Source organism: Chenopodium album, chromosome 3 (assembly GCF_948465745.1).
Source record: "Chenopodium album chromosome 3, dcCheAlbu1.1, whole genome shotgun sequence".
NCBI classification, from domain to species: Eukaryota; Viridiplantae; Streptophyta; class Magnoliopsida; order Caryophyllales; family Amaranthaceae; genus Chenopodium; species Chenopodium album.
The window spans coordinates 61,977,191-61,994,175 of NC_137836.1; the positions used below are offsets into that span (position 1 = coordinate 61,977,191).

General features: G+C 37.0%; 1 non-coding gene across 1 annotated transcript; it reads right to left on the reverse strand.

The window, feature by feature from the left end:
• Positions 1–358: 358 nt before the first annotated feature.
• LOC145625728 (small nucleolar RNA R71) lies at positions 359–465 on the reverse strand. Its single transcript, XR_014110635.1, has one exon. It is a non-coding gene; the product is annotated as a small nucleolar RNA R71 (small nucleolar RNA).
• Positions 466–16,985: the final 16,520 nt, after the last annotated feature.

The window sequence follows — 16,985 nt, forward strand, 5'->3', positions numbered from 1 at the left end:
TCTTTTTAGGGAGTTTGGAAATCCGGAAGTCTATGAGCTCACGAGTGGTATACTTCTCCCAACCACCGAGTCTAATTTCACAATCCATCCACAATATGCTAGGATGGTACAAGTTGAGCAATTTTCCGGAAGTGCAAGTGAAGACCCCATTGAGCATTTGGACCGATTCCTTGAGTTGTGTGCAATGATGCAAACAAATGAAGTGAGCCAAGATTACATTCGTATGCATCTCTTTCGGCAATCTCTCACCGGAAGAGCAAAGAAATGGCTCAAGCTTTTGAAGCCCAACTCTCTCACCACATGGAAAGATGTTGCGAAGGCCTTTCTCAAGAGGTTCATTTCCGATGAGCAAACCGCAAAAATGAGGAGGAAGATAGCTTCTTTTGAGCAAGAACAGGATGAAACTCTTGGGGAAGCATGGGAAAGGTTTAAGGATATGATTAGAGCATGTCCTAACCATGGATTCAACCATAATTTGCTCATGAGATTCTTTTATGATGGCTTAGAGCCAATTTCAAGAACCAATCTAGATGCGGGTGCCGGTGGCCAATTGATTAAGATCCCTCAAAGCCAAGTTGAAGCTATAATTGAAGAGGTGGCTACTAGCTATTCTTGGGGAGGTCAAAGAAGGTCCCAAGGAAAGCAAGGTGATCTTTATGAGTTGGAGAAAGTCGGTCAACTTAAGCACATAGTTGAACTCTTGAATGAAGGTCTTTCCAAGTTGAACTCAAGTGTTAGTTTGGGTTCAAAATTGTCACAAATCATTGATTTCTCATGTGCTTGTTGTGGTGGGACGGATCATGATGCATCGTATTGTAGAGAGTTCAATCCCAAGCAAGGTGAGGCTTTGACTTTGAGGGAAGGAGAGTTTGTAACCCAAGCTCATTCTCAACAACTTCAACAACCTCCAAAACAAGAAAACTCCTACCTCCAAGATGAACCTCTTTTCAATCCTCTAACCGAAAATTTTTCTTACCCTTCCATCCAAATGGGGAACTTTCAAGATCAACATCATGACCAAAATCCTCAAGCGTATGAAGAACAATCCCCACTCGACCACACACAAACCCAAATTCTTCAACAACGCCAAATTCTCACTCAACAATTCCAAGAGATCAAATCTCACAATGAAGTTGTTGACTCCCAACTAGCCAACATTTCTTCTCTCCATTTAACCGCAAAACTCCCCTTACAATCATCTACTAACCCTTCATATTCTTATCATCTCGAAACTTGCAAGGAGGATGAAAGTAAGGAAGACAAGGTTGTGGAGGATGTGGTTGAGAAGAAGGTTCAAGAACAAAATGAGGAGCCATTAGATTTTAGTGAACCAAACAAGTTTGAAGGCCCGGTTCCCTTCCCTTATAGGCTAGTTGAGAATGTTGTTTTGAAGAGCCCTATGGCGGTGAGCGTATGTAGAGTTGATGTGGTCGATGGTGTGATGGATAATGAGAGCTTACCTCCATGTGACGGTAAGGTGACAATGAGGTATGATGACTTTCTTGAAGTTCCTACTTGGTTTGAAGGCTCTCTTGAGGAAGGTGAGGTTTCCCTTCCTAATATCGAGGATTCCAAGCTTCATCGCCCTTTTAGAAGAAGCGACAAGAAGAAGAGAAAAAGAAAAGATGAGCCACCATTGGCTCTTGATTTATTCCCTCCTTTCCCTTGTGGTGATTTGAGACCTCAAGGAATGCTAGTCCTCAAGCTTGGGGGCATTTATGATTCAATCCTCAAGTTGATGAGGGTGATGTTCTTTATTCCACCTTGAAGGAGGTGAAGGGTCAAGCTAGAGACCATAAACAAGCGCTTCCCGGGAGGCAACCCGGAGGATTTCTACCCCTTTCTCTCCCCCTCCTTTCTTTTTCTTTTTTGTTTTCTTTCTTTGTTTTCTTTTAATGTTTTCTTTTATGTCTTGTCTTGCCTTGTAGGTTGCATTTTGGAAGCTTGGATCGGAGTGACATTTGGTGAACTCGATTTTATGCTCCATTATTCTTTTAAGCCAACCTCTCGGTGAGACCTTTCTTGTTTTCACTCTTTTAATTTTTCTTTGAGTGCTTAGTTTAAGGTTAGTTTAGGAAGAAGTTGAATGGTTCGAGGGTGTTTGCATTGGTTCTAAGGAACCTGGGATCGTTGATGTTGTTATCAACGGTCATTTGTATGACGATTGGGATTTACTTGAATTACATGCCTCATTTGTGAACCTTTTTATTTCTTCCTCTTGTTTTTGTGTTGTTTTTCCCTTTTTATCTGACAAACATGGCTATGACGAGTTGAAATTATTTTGATTTGGAATTGCTCATTCATTTGGATTTGTGTGCCTTTCATGATGATGTGTCTTTGAATGCTTATCTTCCTAGTTGATGAGGGTTTACACGGTTTGAGAGTGCTTCAGGTTGAATTAGACACATTGTAAGCTAAGGTAGCCCGATTTAGAACTCTTGAGGACGTTTGAACCCCTAGTTCACGGGAAAGTGGTAAAATGGTGTTGCTCTCTATGGTGAATAGGATTCCCTTGGTTGGTATTTGCTTATTTCTTATCCCGTGTGAGCGTCATTTGTTCTAGCCTTCATCATTCTTGTGAGCGGCATTTAGGATCCTTAACTATGCATAACTTAATCCTTGTGTTGTTCTCTAGCTCCCAAGATCGTGACCAAGCAACTCTAGGGGAGGAAAAGGGCACCATTTTTCTTTTTTTTTTCTTTATCTTCTTTTTGTTTTGTTACTTATTTTGTTCTTATTTTGCATTTGCTCCTCTTGCCAACCCTTTGAGCCTATTCCCTTTCTTGATTATGAGCCACATTACAAACCTTATGACCTTTCGTTTCCCTAACCCTTAGTTTGTGAAGCATTTCGGTTTAAGAGTTTGTTTTGTGTTGTAATAAATTGAGAAAGTATTATGTTTTTTGTACCAAGCAAGAAAAGTAAATTGTATATATTGTGTGAAATAAAGCAAATGTTAAGAAAAAGCCGTCTAAAGTAAAAAAAGGCAAGGACAACAAATAAAATAAAAAAAAAATTTAAAATTAGTTTGGTTTCGTTTTCTTCCCTAGTTTAAGCATTGAGGACAATGCTTTGTTCAAGCTTGGGGGGGAGCGTTACTTCGTTTTTGTTTTTATTGAGTGTCGGTGTCGAATAAGCTTGGGGGAGATGGCATTATTGGTATTTTTGTTTGATGTTTGGTGATTTCTTGAGTTTGTTTTTGAGGTTTGATCACCCTTTTGCTTCACTTAGGAAATATCACCAAAATTTTCAAATTTTTGCCCCGCCTTGACCCTTAGCCTTACGTTACAACCCTGGTAAAGACCCTTTGACTTTAGAGGGGTGAGGTCAATGACCGGTGGAGGGAGATAGATTTCAACCCTATGGAGAGAGTATGCATAGTTGAGATGTCGGGATGACCTTATGATTCCACATAAAAATTTCTTTTTCCGGTTCCCTCGAGGAATCATGAGGAGCTAACTAAGGGATGATTTGAAGCTAGTGGAGAGAACGTGGACCGTCTTGGATGGGGCTAGGGCGGAGAGTGAAATCATTAGTTCTCTATGCTTAGCTACTCTTTCAACCATGAGCATCTCGGAACGTGTATTCCCTCATTTAATTAAGAAAGGTGAGCATTCTTTGGTGCATGTCTCTATGTTTTGAGTCCGAATGGAGCATTTTCTATCTAAAAGCTTGTTTGGTTTTCTTAAGCCTTGTCATGTCATGTTGGTCGTGGTTGTGCTTGCTTTTTGTTTTTGCTTTTATTTTTCTTTTTGTTTTGCCTTGGTTTTGTTTAGAGTTGTGGGTTAAACTCTTAGGACACCCTCACGAGAGCACACTCGTCCTCTAGGGCGATCTAGGGGTTTAAAGGGCTTGTCATTAGTTGCTAAAAGTGACCGTGATTCCTACGAAAGTGAGTTAGTGTACATTCTTGTCTCCGTTAGTGTCTTAGTTTTGCTTGAATAAATCATTCTCCTTCTCCCGTGTTTCATGTTAATTTGCTCGAGGACGAGCAAAAGGTAAGCTTGGGGGAGTTTGATAAGTGACTTTTATGTCACTTTTAGGGTGTTTATTGAGTCGTATTCCGGCTTATTTTCCAATAATTTCACCCTTTTTATCCTTTATTTCTATTATTTTATTATTCTTGTCTTTTATTCTTTATTTTGAGTATTTTTTTAATTTTCTATAGTTTTTAGTTTATTTTCGTGTTTTATTTTATTTTTCTTTCTTTTAATGTTTGTAGTTTAAGTAGTTAGTTTATATTTTTAATAATTTCTCTTTTTTATCTCGTTTTCTTATTTATTTTAGTTTCGTATTTTATTTTATTTTATTTTATTTCATTTTATTTTATTATTTCTTTAGTTTTAGCATCTTATTTTATTTTACTTTATTTTATTTATTTTATTTTATTTTCCAATTCACCCTCGTGTTGTTTTTGGTTGTAGGCGTTCCGGGTTTCAAAGTCAAGTTTGTGTTCGGGGTCCAAGGTTCGAGCAAACTTCACAATGCCCCTAACCGACCTAGCTGCTGCCCACCTCTTAACCTACACCACACCATCCCTTAACCTCCACCACACCATCTCCATCACCAACAACCATCAACAACACCACCACAGCACTACACCAGCCACCTCCCTCAACCTCCATCTCACACCCATCAGCCCCGCAATTCCCCTGCTTCACCTCGCAACACCACGCAGCTCATCACTTACCACCACACACCTTCAATCACACCAACACATCAGCCGCAACCAATTCACCAATTACTCCAATCCATAGCCACGCAAAACCACCAAAATCACCACCCACAGCGCCCCTGCTCACCTCACACCAAGAACCACCAAAACGCCTCCAATTAGCTTCGCAACTCACCCCACACAACACCAATTTCCAGCCACCACAAAACCGCCTCCAATCGCACCTCCCCTGCTCCCTCAGCTCACAATCAACCACCACGCGATTCTCACACCACCAGCCACAACAATAACAGCAACCACCACGCGATTCTCACCAACAAACCCAATTACAGCAGCCACGATTGGTCCCAACTCATCCCCGCATCACCAAACCGCAATCAATTGGCCCGAATTCGAAATTGCAGCAACCCATACATCGCGGCCGCGCAGCCCTGTCAGAAAGCGCACACAATTGGAGTCCAAATTCAGAGTCGAGGCAGTAAGTTTGTGCGACCTCTGTGCGACCTCTTCGCGGGCGCGCATTCGTGGGTCAATCACGAGCTTTTCACGTGATTTTAATGAGAATTGGATGGCCACGATTTGGAGATGCTAGATGATTGTGGTTGATGAGCGGTGGTGATTGTGTGATAATTGATGCTTGGTGATGGTGATGCAAATCAGAGCAGCGAAGATCGAAAGAGAAAAGGAATTGGGAAGCTGATTTGTTTGGTGGGTTTGTATGGAATTTGTTGGGTTTTGGTTTTTGTTTTCTTTTTCCTTTTTTTCTTTTCATTTTCTTTTATTTTATTTTATTTTTAGTTTAGTTTTATTTTTGGTTTTTAAGTTTAGTTATTTTAATTATTTTAGTTTAGTTTTTATTTCTTTTTAGTTTTCTCTTTTACTTTATTTTATTTAGCCTTGTATTATAAATACTCCTTTGGGGGGGTAATGAGAGGGGAGACCATTATGCTATTTTCTTAGTTAGTTTAGGAGAGCTTCTCTCTCTTAGGGTTAGATTAGATAGTTTTTAGAGAGAAAAAAGTAGATTATTGCTCAATTTTCTTCCAAGTAATCAATTTTGGTCAAGTTTAATTTCCAATCAAGCAATTCCTTCAAGTTTTCATCTTTCATTAATCCTCTCTCTAGTAATCTCTAATCCTTTCCTTTAGCTTTATTTATTTGCTTTATTGTTGCTTATTTTTGTTAGTCTTTTTAGTTCATCTAGTTATTATTGTTTTCATTGTTTTTAATCATGTTTTGTTTTGTGTTTCTTGAATATATTTTTGGTTTTGCTATTATGTTTAATCTCCTTTCTCTAGGCTAATCTTTTAGCTAGGGGAAGGGGGTGGAAAATATGTGTTGAATGTTGGATGAATGATGATAGTGGATTGATTACATGCCTTAAATTGATGAAAGATATGATTTTTATTGACTTGAGACTATTGTAGCACTTTATTTGATTGCCTTCTAGTTTAAATGCATGAAAATGATTTGAACTAGATTTAGATCACCTCTATTTTAATGATTGCATGAGAATGAGTTGTTAAAAATGGAGTTCCATGTATTGTGCCCCTTTATTCCTTGGTTAGCTTGTGCCTAATGGGATGCATGAGAATGATCCTAATTAGCATAGACCTCTTTCATTGATTTGCCTAGACTATTGCATGAGAATGAATTGTTTAGGTAGGATCTTGTGTTCTTTGGCATGTTCTTCATGATAACTATGATTATTCCCCTTTTTTTCTAATCATGTTTGACACCCCCGTATCCCTAGCGTTGTTCTTTCTTGATTTTATTCGTCTTTATCTTTGCTTATTCGTAGTTTTAGTGCTTTTTATCCAATATATCAACAAAAACATTTCCCCTCTTGACTCTTGCATTAGTGATATTGATGTTGGACGAGTGAGCTTCCTTAGTGGTTCGACCCTTTACTTGCCACTAACTAGTTTAGTGTAAGTTTAGGCATTATAAATTGTTAATTTGATTAGGGTTAGTAGAACCAACGACCTATTAATCCCGATCACTCCACCGTAGTAACAATGATTAAGAAGGGTGAGTGTTTAGGACAAGAGGGTTTGGTAGCACAAGTTCACAAGAGTTTCTACCAGGATTTTAGGTTAATTTTTGTTTGTTTAAGCCTCGTATTAAGCCCCTATTTATAGGGAATGAGTGCAATTAGGGTTTTAATCATTCTGCCGCAGCAGATGTCGCTCGCATCTGGATGAGTTGCGCGCGACATCCCAGCGCAAGTGATTTAGTTGCGCTCCTACGTGCAGCGCAACTGAATGTCTTTGCGCGCGATTTTATGGTAAGATTCAATTCTATATTTTTATAAAATTCTGAATCTTCCGCGAGTGCATCTCTAAAAGTTGCGCTGGGTGTTGCGCATAACTGAATTAGTTGCGCATGCCTGACCAGCACGACTCATTGAGATGCGCGCGGATTTTTCTGCGGCAGCATTAATTTTAACCTAGGCACCTCTAAATCCGTCATTATTGGGTCTTAAGCACGGGCTTAAGCCTATTTATGATCGGGTTTAGTTAATTAGACCTTGTTTTGTATTTGTTTGGGTTAGGCTTGTATTTTTGTGTTTTTTGCGGTTTATCCAGTCATACATAAGCATTCTTCACTTCGATCCAACACGAAGATGGTTTGATTTATCGTCATTGCACTTCCTATCGAGACAGGATGCCAAAAGTATATGTCTACACTAACAATTTATTCATGATATAGCAATTCAAAGAAATGCGGAACGTGAGTAATAAGTTCACTTAATTACTCTTTTTATTATTCTTGTTGCTAGTATCATGATTAGGTTTTATTATTATTTGATTTGACTGACAATATTTATCGTTTAATTGCTTCTAATGTTGATGTTAATTTTATTATATTTATTGATCACCATATTTCATGTTAAAGTGAATATGTGATTGAATATCACGATTAATTAGATAATTTGGTTGACCGGTATAGGCTCCCTTATATTTTAATATTATTGCTTAATTGAAGTGATCACAATGTTGTAGAATTATACGTCACATTAACATTCAACAAATTTACCCTAATATTAGTTTGGAGAAAATTGAATCTTTGTTCGTGTACCTCTGAGGTTGTAGGAATACTTTTCACAACAAGAATAGAGTAGAGGCTAATAAGGCGAATATGACTCCATAACTAACTTCGTACCATCATCCTCGATCCTCCTTTCGTGGTTCTGAACCATATGGAGTTAGTAATCTCATTGATTATGAATGGGGTGTAACCTTCACGGGTCAATCATTGTTTCCTATCATTGTCCCTTTATCGTTGTTGCCTTAAATGATCCATGATTGGTTTGCAAGTTTCTTAAAAACTCCTTAACAACTCCTCTGCTTTGCTTTGTCCCTAATCGTGTCCCTCATCGTCTGTCAATTCCTACTTCCTATGAGTGCCAAGCATATTCACAATATGCTTAAGTAGGCGCGCTTCGAATGATGGCTACAATTTGGCGACTCCACTGGGGAGGATTCTTGGTTACTTATTGATTTGAGTGATCGGTATTTAATTGAGATGAGTGGATGAGACTTGAAAGATTCTTAAATTGTATTCCTACTATTTAATTTGCATTTTCGCATATGCATATGCATTTTAGCTTATCCATTTTGCCAAAATAGGCTATGTTCTACGTATGTGGCTAGCTCAGGAGATTTAAGCTCTATCAACCCAAAAACGCTCATGGCAATAAGGGGATTTTCCTGAGGCGTGGAGAATTGTCGGCCGTTTCACACCTCTCGAGGCGTGGAGAATTGTCGGCCGTTTCACACCTCTTGAGGCGTAGAAGCCGGCGATTGTCTCCCAAGGCATGGACACATAATTTCTCATTATCAGACAAGATTTTCCCGAGGCGTGGAAAATTGTTGGTTGTTACACAGTTCTCGAGGCGTAGAAGTCGGCGATTGTGTCCCAAGGCGTGGACATATAATTTCTAATTATCAGACAAGCTTTTTTGAGGCGTGGAAAATTGTCGGTCGTTGCACTTGTCTAGGCTTAGAAGTTGGTGATTGTGTCCCAGGGTGTGGACATATAATTTCTCATTATCAGACAAGTTTTTCCCGATGAGGCGTGGAGAATTGTCGATTGCGCACACTTCTCGAGCCGTAGAAGCGGCTATTATGTAACACTCCAATAATTCTCCCTTTTTCAAACCACTTACTTTAAATAAAATAGAGGAGAACCATTAGCATGTTACCACCATGTGTTAAAACGTTAAGGATTTATCAAAGTATTGCAGCAGAAAAACCAACTTAAATCTTAAAATAATATAATTTAGAAAACCAATAAGTCATAGCTTACAAACTGGAACCATAAATGCCCTTATTTAGAACCAAACCATTATACAAAATCCCAAGACGTAAATTAAATAAAAGTAAAACATAAATAAGTTCAACACAAAAAAGGAATACTCTCAATCACACCAATCCCTTGACAATGTGTTTGTCAGATCCCCAAACTTCACATCATCAAGCTAACCTGTGCAATACTGCTCCCCAATAATACAAGTGTAATAATTGGATCATCACAAGGTCATTGAAAGGCGAAGGCCATGACCAAAAGAAAACACACACAAGAGCACACAATCAACAAACTTGAGTACATACAAGCTACAACGTACCAAACCTAGCATGCTCAACTAATCAAAGTAAATAAACATTCCACATAAATTCATTAACCAAGACTCGACACTAAAATAGTTCAATCAAATTAACATACTCACTGACCAATTCCATACACTTGACTTTTTATGTTAAATATAATTAATTTAATTTGGAGTAAGCAATAGACGAGGTTGTCCAACCCAACTAATCATTTTGGTCCCAAATGACCATTTGAAATAAAAGTTTAGCGTGATGCAAGAATGGGCGCGACTCCATTCCCATAAAGTTAGTCTAGGATCCCATCTAACTTTCATTATAAAATAAAATTGTAAATACCAAAAGAAAAGAGAACATGTTGATCAAACAAGCCTCGGAAAGCAACGGGCTACTACCATGTACCCCAACCCATAATTGTCAATACTCTAGAAGTGCACACTTTCCATAGTTTTATTGCTCATCCACGTTTCACTTTACGTGATTACCAATTTAATTAATAGTCGACTCATTCAAGTAACGATACATAATAATCATACATATAATTCACTTTTAATCTTATTTAGGACAACGATGATCACATCACAAATTGACATTTAATTCTTTTTAAATTCGAAGTATCCAAAATTTGTTGAACATAGTCTACCCACCTAGCCATTTTGGCTTAATCCGCCTTTACTCAACACACTAACAAGTCATTGTTGAGTAATAAATAAATTAATAATAACCTTGTGGACTAATTAATAAATTCATTCCACTTAAACCATTTTATTCCAATCTTTCAATAATCCAAATGTAGTTATCAAACCAAACCAATGAAAATATGCTTGTATCAACATTCCACACAAATAATTAATCCAATATAATTCAACATGCTTGCATCCATCATCCATACTAACATAATCAATTCCACCAAAAAATGTCTCATAAACATAAGCACATGAATTAATTCAATGTATAACCAAACAATTTTCATTCAAGTGTTCCCTAAACATGAAACTAAGTTCATTCCTTTTGGTACCTAAACAAGATACTACTTACAACGAAGTAGACATGTACGTACCTCGTATAAACAATTCTTTGTGCCCCTTTTAATAAATATAAACTCTCCTAGGGAATAATCACTTCCTAAGAAAACAACTAACAATCATAAATTAATACTTAAACAAATTTCTATCAATATAAATTTGATTAAAACTCCTTAAAACTTCCTTCAAAACATGTTTTTATGCTTAATTAATCAATAGAAATTGAATCGGGTCAAAAGTCCCAAATTAATTGATCATAAGAACCCTAAAATCCCAATTTAAATAAATTAAAACCCTAGGTTTTATAATAAAAAAATCTGAAAATTTATAACATAAATATAATTTGAAATTATTAGTTAAAAACATCACAAACATAGATTTGATACTCATTTAATCAATTTTAAACAGTAAAAATTAAACCCAAAATAATTTGGAAAAATTGTAAATAGTAATCCGAATTTTACTCCATTTTCTTTTAATAATTCCAACTTTCGATTATTCTAGAACAATCCCAACTTTGGGGGCTATTTACTTATTTCAATCCCAATTACCAGTTACGTGTTAAAAAGGTTAATTTCTTTTTTTTTAATAAATGCCACGTGTCAAGAGCTAATTAGCCAAAAATATTTGGAATAAAAAATTAATTTTTTTATAAAAAAAATTCAAAAAACCAGCCCCACCCCATCCCTTCCCTAACTACTTCAGCCCACCACCCACCAGAACCCCAGCCACACCAATCCCCTTTCGCACCAGAAACCCACAACCCTCATCCTGTCGGCCATCGCCCCTCCTCCCTGTATGGAATATTTCAAGCGTTAACCCCTAGCTCGAACCCCACTGTGATCATACACTAAAGTACGGCGGCGTCCAAAAGGGAAAAAGATAGAGCAAAAGAGTCGCCAACAAGTTTTTTTAGGAACTTGTGAACCGTTCATGAGGTGAAGGTTACACCCCTTAACGATCCAAGAGATCGTCAACTCCATAAGGTCTTGAACCAAATAGGGTTCGGGGATGAAGGTACAAATCCAACCTAAAAGAGATTGAACCTTCCCTAATAATAGGCCTCTACTTTATTCTGATCGTATTCATGTGCGCTTTCTGACTAAAATGCAATCAATAGGATCAATCCTAAACCTGTTTATCTATGTTGGTTGAATTTAATGCACAAATAAAACTATTATTGGCGATCACTTGAATTATAATCAAATTAACCCTAGCAAGATTATTAATTATCTTATTAAGCGTGATTACAAGTACCAATTCCCTTTAAACATGCATAAAAGGTGTGATCAAGCAATAAAAATAAATTTCATCAAGCAACATAATAATCATAATAATCATAACAATTATAATCATAATCATAATAATAATCAAAACCATAATCATAATAATAATAATTATAATAATCATATTCATGTCAATATTAAAGCATAGCAAGATCCTAGGCATGATACTAACAAGATTAATAACAAACCCTAGCATGTCACTAAGAAATAAAAATCAAATCTTTAACCCTAACATGATACTAACAATCATAAATATTAGGAATAACATAAAAGGCATCATAACGATCATACTTAATATTAAAGTTACCCTAGACATGATACTAGGAATCAAAATAACAACCTAAGCATGAACTCTATATCATAACATCAATTAAAACCATTAAAGTACTTACTTGGATGCCTCGTACTTCTTTCTAATAACAAAATACACGCGTTAGTAATTTCAAGGAAAATAATAAACAAAACAATTAAATTAAATAATTGAAAGAGAGATTTGGGACCAAACCCTCAGAAATTAAACCTTTCACGTCTAGGGCGAAGGCAACTTCGAATATGGCTAGGTATATCTAGATCTAATGAATGCGGAATTTTTTATATTTGAGAGAAGCTAGTTTAGAAAATAAAGGGAGAGAAATAAAAATTGGTAGATTGTAGATGAATGAAAATTGGTTATCGAAAACGGAGTTTTTAGCACGTTATTTATAGAGAAAATCAGCCAAAAAGATAAAATATCAAAACAAAGTTCTGGCGCACATAAAACGATGCTGGCGCCAACGCTGGCTATTGGCGCCAGACGCCAACATTAGCGCCAGGCGCCAATGCTAGCGCCAGGCGCTACAGCTGGCGTTTGGCGCTGATTTGGAAATTCACGCATTTTCTTAAAATCAGATAAAAAAATTGTCGTACAGGAGGATAAAATCGTATTTTTCCTCAAAAATGCTCTTTGATTTTAATTAAAACTCTGAAAAGTCAACAAAAGTCAATTTATCAATGCTAATTGAATTAGGAATGAAAAGAACCTTCTAGAAGAATCTAGAAGACTAAAACCATTCCTAATTGCATTAGGAATGATAAATCTATATTAGGCCCTCCCCTAGATCATTGGGCCGCATATAAGGCTCAAACCGGGCCCAGTTTGGTAATTTGGCCATAACTTCCTCAATATTCATCGGAATTGGGCTTATCATATATCGTTGGAAAGCTTTTGTCAAGCCCCATCCAACTACACCGCTATTGGACCCATATCATGGACCAACCAAACTAGATTGGACGTTTTCTTAAAACAAGTTTTCAAAAATAGAGAGAAGAGAAAAGAAATTAAAACTATCCGCAACACTAAACTTTCCACACTTTCACTTCATTCGATTATGATTCGACGTGAAAGGTACTCATCACTGGGTTTGGTTTTGGGGAGACACAAATGGGTGTCTACACTCCCATACCGTCTCGTCGCCAATCCCCCTCCCTTCTTGAACCACCAATCTCATCTCCTTCCTAAACTCACTCGCCAGAGAATGCTTATAAATACTCGCCGGAGAAAACCCACAAGACGTTGCTGCCCGATGAAGCTTCTTCCACCTCTAGATTTATCGACGTCACCGCTTCCTCCGTTTCTGCTTCTTCGATCTGCTACCGCTTCTGCCTTCCGCCGTAGATGAAGGCATCGAGATTTAGAATGGAAAGGGAAGCGAAACGAGCGGTGGTCTGGGCGGCGGTTTGTAAGGAAATTTAGGGTGGTATGGTGACGCCGAGGGTAGAACGTGTCGATCGATGAGAGCGGCGGTAGGCTGGGCGGCTAGGCAGTGGGGTGGAGGTAAGGGAAGGTTACTTGGTGTTTTGTGTTTTTTTAAAAAAATATTGGACCAATCACGACTTGATATGTGTCACGTAATCTGATATAATAGGTCATTGACTTTTGTTGACCGGTTTAGGATTAAAGAAAGTAAATAGCCTCCAAAGTTGGGATTATTCTAGAATAATCAAAACTATTATTTACAATTTTTTCAAACAATTTAATAAAAATTAAGCTAAATAAAATAAAAAATAAAGGAAGAAATGGGGCAGTCACGGGTGGCTAGGCTGGTGCGTGGTTCACTGGCATACATCAGTGGTCGGCAGCCTACAGGCGGCGCTGGCAAGTCTGGGCGGCGAGCTATCTTGGGCGGCTGTGAGCTTGCATGCTCACGCAGGAAGTAGGAAGGATAAAGAAAGAAAAAAAAGAAAAAGAAAAAGAAAAGGGAAAGAAAAAGGAGAGGAAAGAAAAATAAAAGGGAAAAGAAAATACTAACCTTTTATGTGGGGAAAATTTTGGGGATGTATAGGGTATTTATAGGAGAGAGAGTTGTTATGTAAGTAGGAATATTGAGTCAATGGGCCAATTAAGGAATAAAAATAGACATAAATTGTAGAATGAAGGTTCATAAAATAATTTGTACCAAAATAATTTTCGAACCAAATTAATAATTTGAAACTTTTGAAATTAAATTTCGAAAAAATACAGATAAATATTATAAATAAAATAAAATTTCATTTATAAATTGTTTAAAAATACGGGGGATTACAAATTATGCCCCAAGACGTGGACATGTTATTTCTAATTACCAGACAAGTTTTTCTCGAGGCGTGGAAAGCTGTTGGTGGTTGCACACTTCTCGAGGCGTAGAAGTTGGCGATAATTCCCAAGGCGTGGAAAATATCATCTAACAGAATTCCCGAGGCGAGGAAAATATCATTCCCGAGGCGTGGAAAAAACATCATCTAACAAAATTCCCGAGGCCTGAAAAATTCATCTAATAGTATTCCCGAGCCGTGGAAATCTATCATCCGGTGGATTTCTCAAGGCGTAGAAAACTATTAAACATATCTTCCACCGATTCACTAGTGTCAGATTTGCATTCCATCTCTTCACTCTTTTATCTATGGAATTAACGCTTTTCCGCAGATAACGGCGTGTACAGAGTGATTTAGGACCGCAGAAAGTCTTAAATCATTCTCCATCCCAATCGACTACTTTGACTATATTCAAAACTTGCGTTTCTACAAACTCACTCAAAATGAGGGATTCCATAGACACCTAAAAATGTATCCCCAAAACCAAACCTGATAATGAAAACTTTTCACAACCATTTATCGGGTTGAGTATTTAATCTCGGGAGTGCTTAAAATCTATATTTAGTCAAACATATTCAATCCACAAATCAATCCAAACATGCAGTCAAATGTAGCCCAACCTAAATTTCAACCCAAACCATTTTAATCCATTTATTAATTAAGCCCGATTAATAAATAATGAAACCCTAAGCCTGAAATAAGTCTGGAATAGCTGATACGGCACAACGACAAAAATGCCGCATCATGGCAAGATTTGCCACGTCACGGAAATTTGCGCCATGACACGACAATTTTTAGGTTTAACTAATTTGCGACGCTTTAATTCTAGGGATTCATGCTTTACCCCTCATATTTTCTCTATAAATATGAAGCTGATTTCACCAGTTTCAAGTCACAAAAAAATCCCCTCTTCCTTTCTTATGCACCAAATCACACTCTCTTTCTCTCTTATTCTCCATCTTAAACACTGGCCTTTACTATTCTTCCACAATACATCCCTTAAGAACTCCCCAAAGTCCATACAACACCAAAAGTTCCATACTCAAACTAAGGCGTGAAAGGTAGAATTGAGTGAAGGTTTGGATCAAATCAACTTTACTTTTTATTTAGTTTAAATTCAATTTGATTTTATTTTTATTGAAGTTACTAACAATTTATTCATGATATAGTAATTCAAAAGTGAGTAATTATTTCACTTAATTACACTTTTCATTATTCTTGTTGCTGGTATCATGATTAGGTTTACTATTTGATTTGACTAACGTTGTTTATTGTTAAATTGCTTCCAATTTTGTTGTTTATTTTATTATATTTATTGATCACCATATTACATGTTAAAGGGAATATGTAATTGAATATCACGATAAATCAAATAATTTAGACGACTTGTGTAGGTTCCCTTCTAATCTTATTGTTTAATTGAAGTCATCGCAATATTTTAGAATTATATGTTGAATTAACATTCAACCAATTTAGCCTAATATTTTCCTAAAAAAAAAGCCTAAATATTAGTTTGGAGCAAATTGAATCTTTGTTTGTGTACCTTTGAGATTCCAGGAATACTTTTCACGATAAGAATTGAGTAGAGGCCAATACGGGCTAATGTGACTCCATGACTAACTTCGTACCATCATCCTCGATCCTCCTTTCGTGGTTCTGAACCATATAGAGTTAGTAATGGATTATGAATGAGGTATAACCTTCACGAGTCAATCGTTGTTGCCTACCGTCATCTCTTAATCGTGGTTGCCTTAAATGATCCGTGAACGGTTTACAAGTTCCTTAAAAACTTGTTGGCGACTCCCTACATTGCTTTGTTCCTAATCGTCAATTCCCACATCCTATGAGTGCCAAGCATATTCACAACATGCTTAAGTAGGCGCGCTTCAAATGACGCTTACAATTAGTAGCTTTATGACTGAAATAACGACACTTGCTTTAGCTCTTAATGAGAAGTATGAACTTGAAGTTTTAACTCAACCTTTTTGGCTAGTATTCTTAGCCTTATCTCACTTTCCTAGAGTCAACAAATACAAACCTTTTTTTTTAGAAGTATGGGGAAGTGGTTAAAGGAAATGGGTTTTGGAATGAGAAGCATCACCATGAAGGGAAGTGGTTAGCAACCTTGACTAACTTCAAAAGAGACTTGCACTATCTTGAATGTGGTTCTGAACCTAGAAGGAGAATTGTGAAACCACCTTAACTTGGGAAGAATGAAACCTTGATGGAACTTGACCAAATTGAACACTTGAATGCTCAACTACCTTCTGTGTATCAAAAGCTTTACAAGAGTCTTCCATTGATGTATCTATACCACCTCTTGGGAGGAGGAAGAATTACCCTTCTCCTTCTACCACTCCAAGCTATGATACTTCTAAATATCCTTAATGTCCAAGTCTAAAGGCCCATTTTCATGTTTCAAATAGGCCTAGAGTTCATGATACTTCATCCATCAATAAAAGATCACCAAGCCCAGAGTATCACCTATCTTCACCAAAATTTGTTCAAATGCTCGACATTTCTTCAAAGCTAATTTATGGTTGTAATATCCCACATAGAAGCCCAAATTATAGCCTAAGTACAAGTTCAGGCCGTACTCCAAGTTATAGTGGCTACAATCCAACTTTTGTGACCGACCCAAATGATAAAGGAAAGGTTAAGCGAGATTATCTTGATTATGATCCCAATGAGGAGGAATATTCTGAGAGTATCTTTTGAGTGATTGAACTTATATAATTTTTATTGATTTCAATAACTACCTTAGACAAAAAATTTGTAC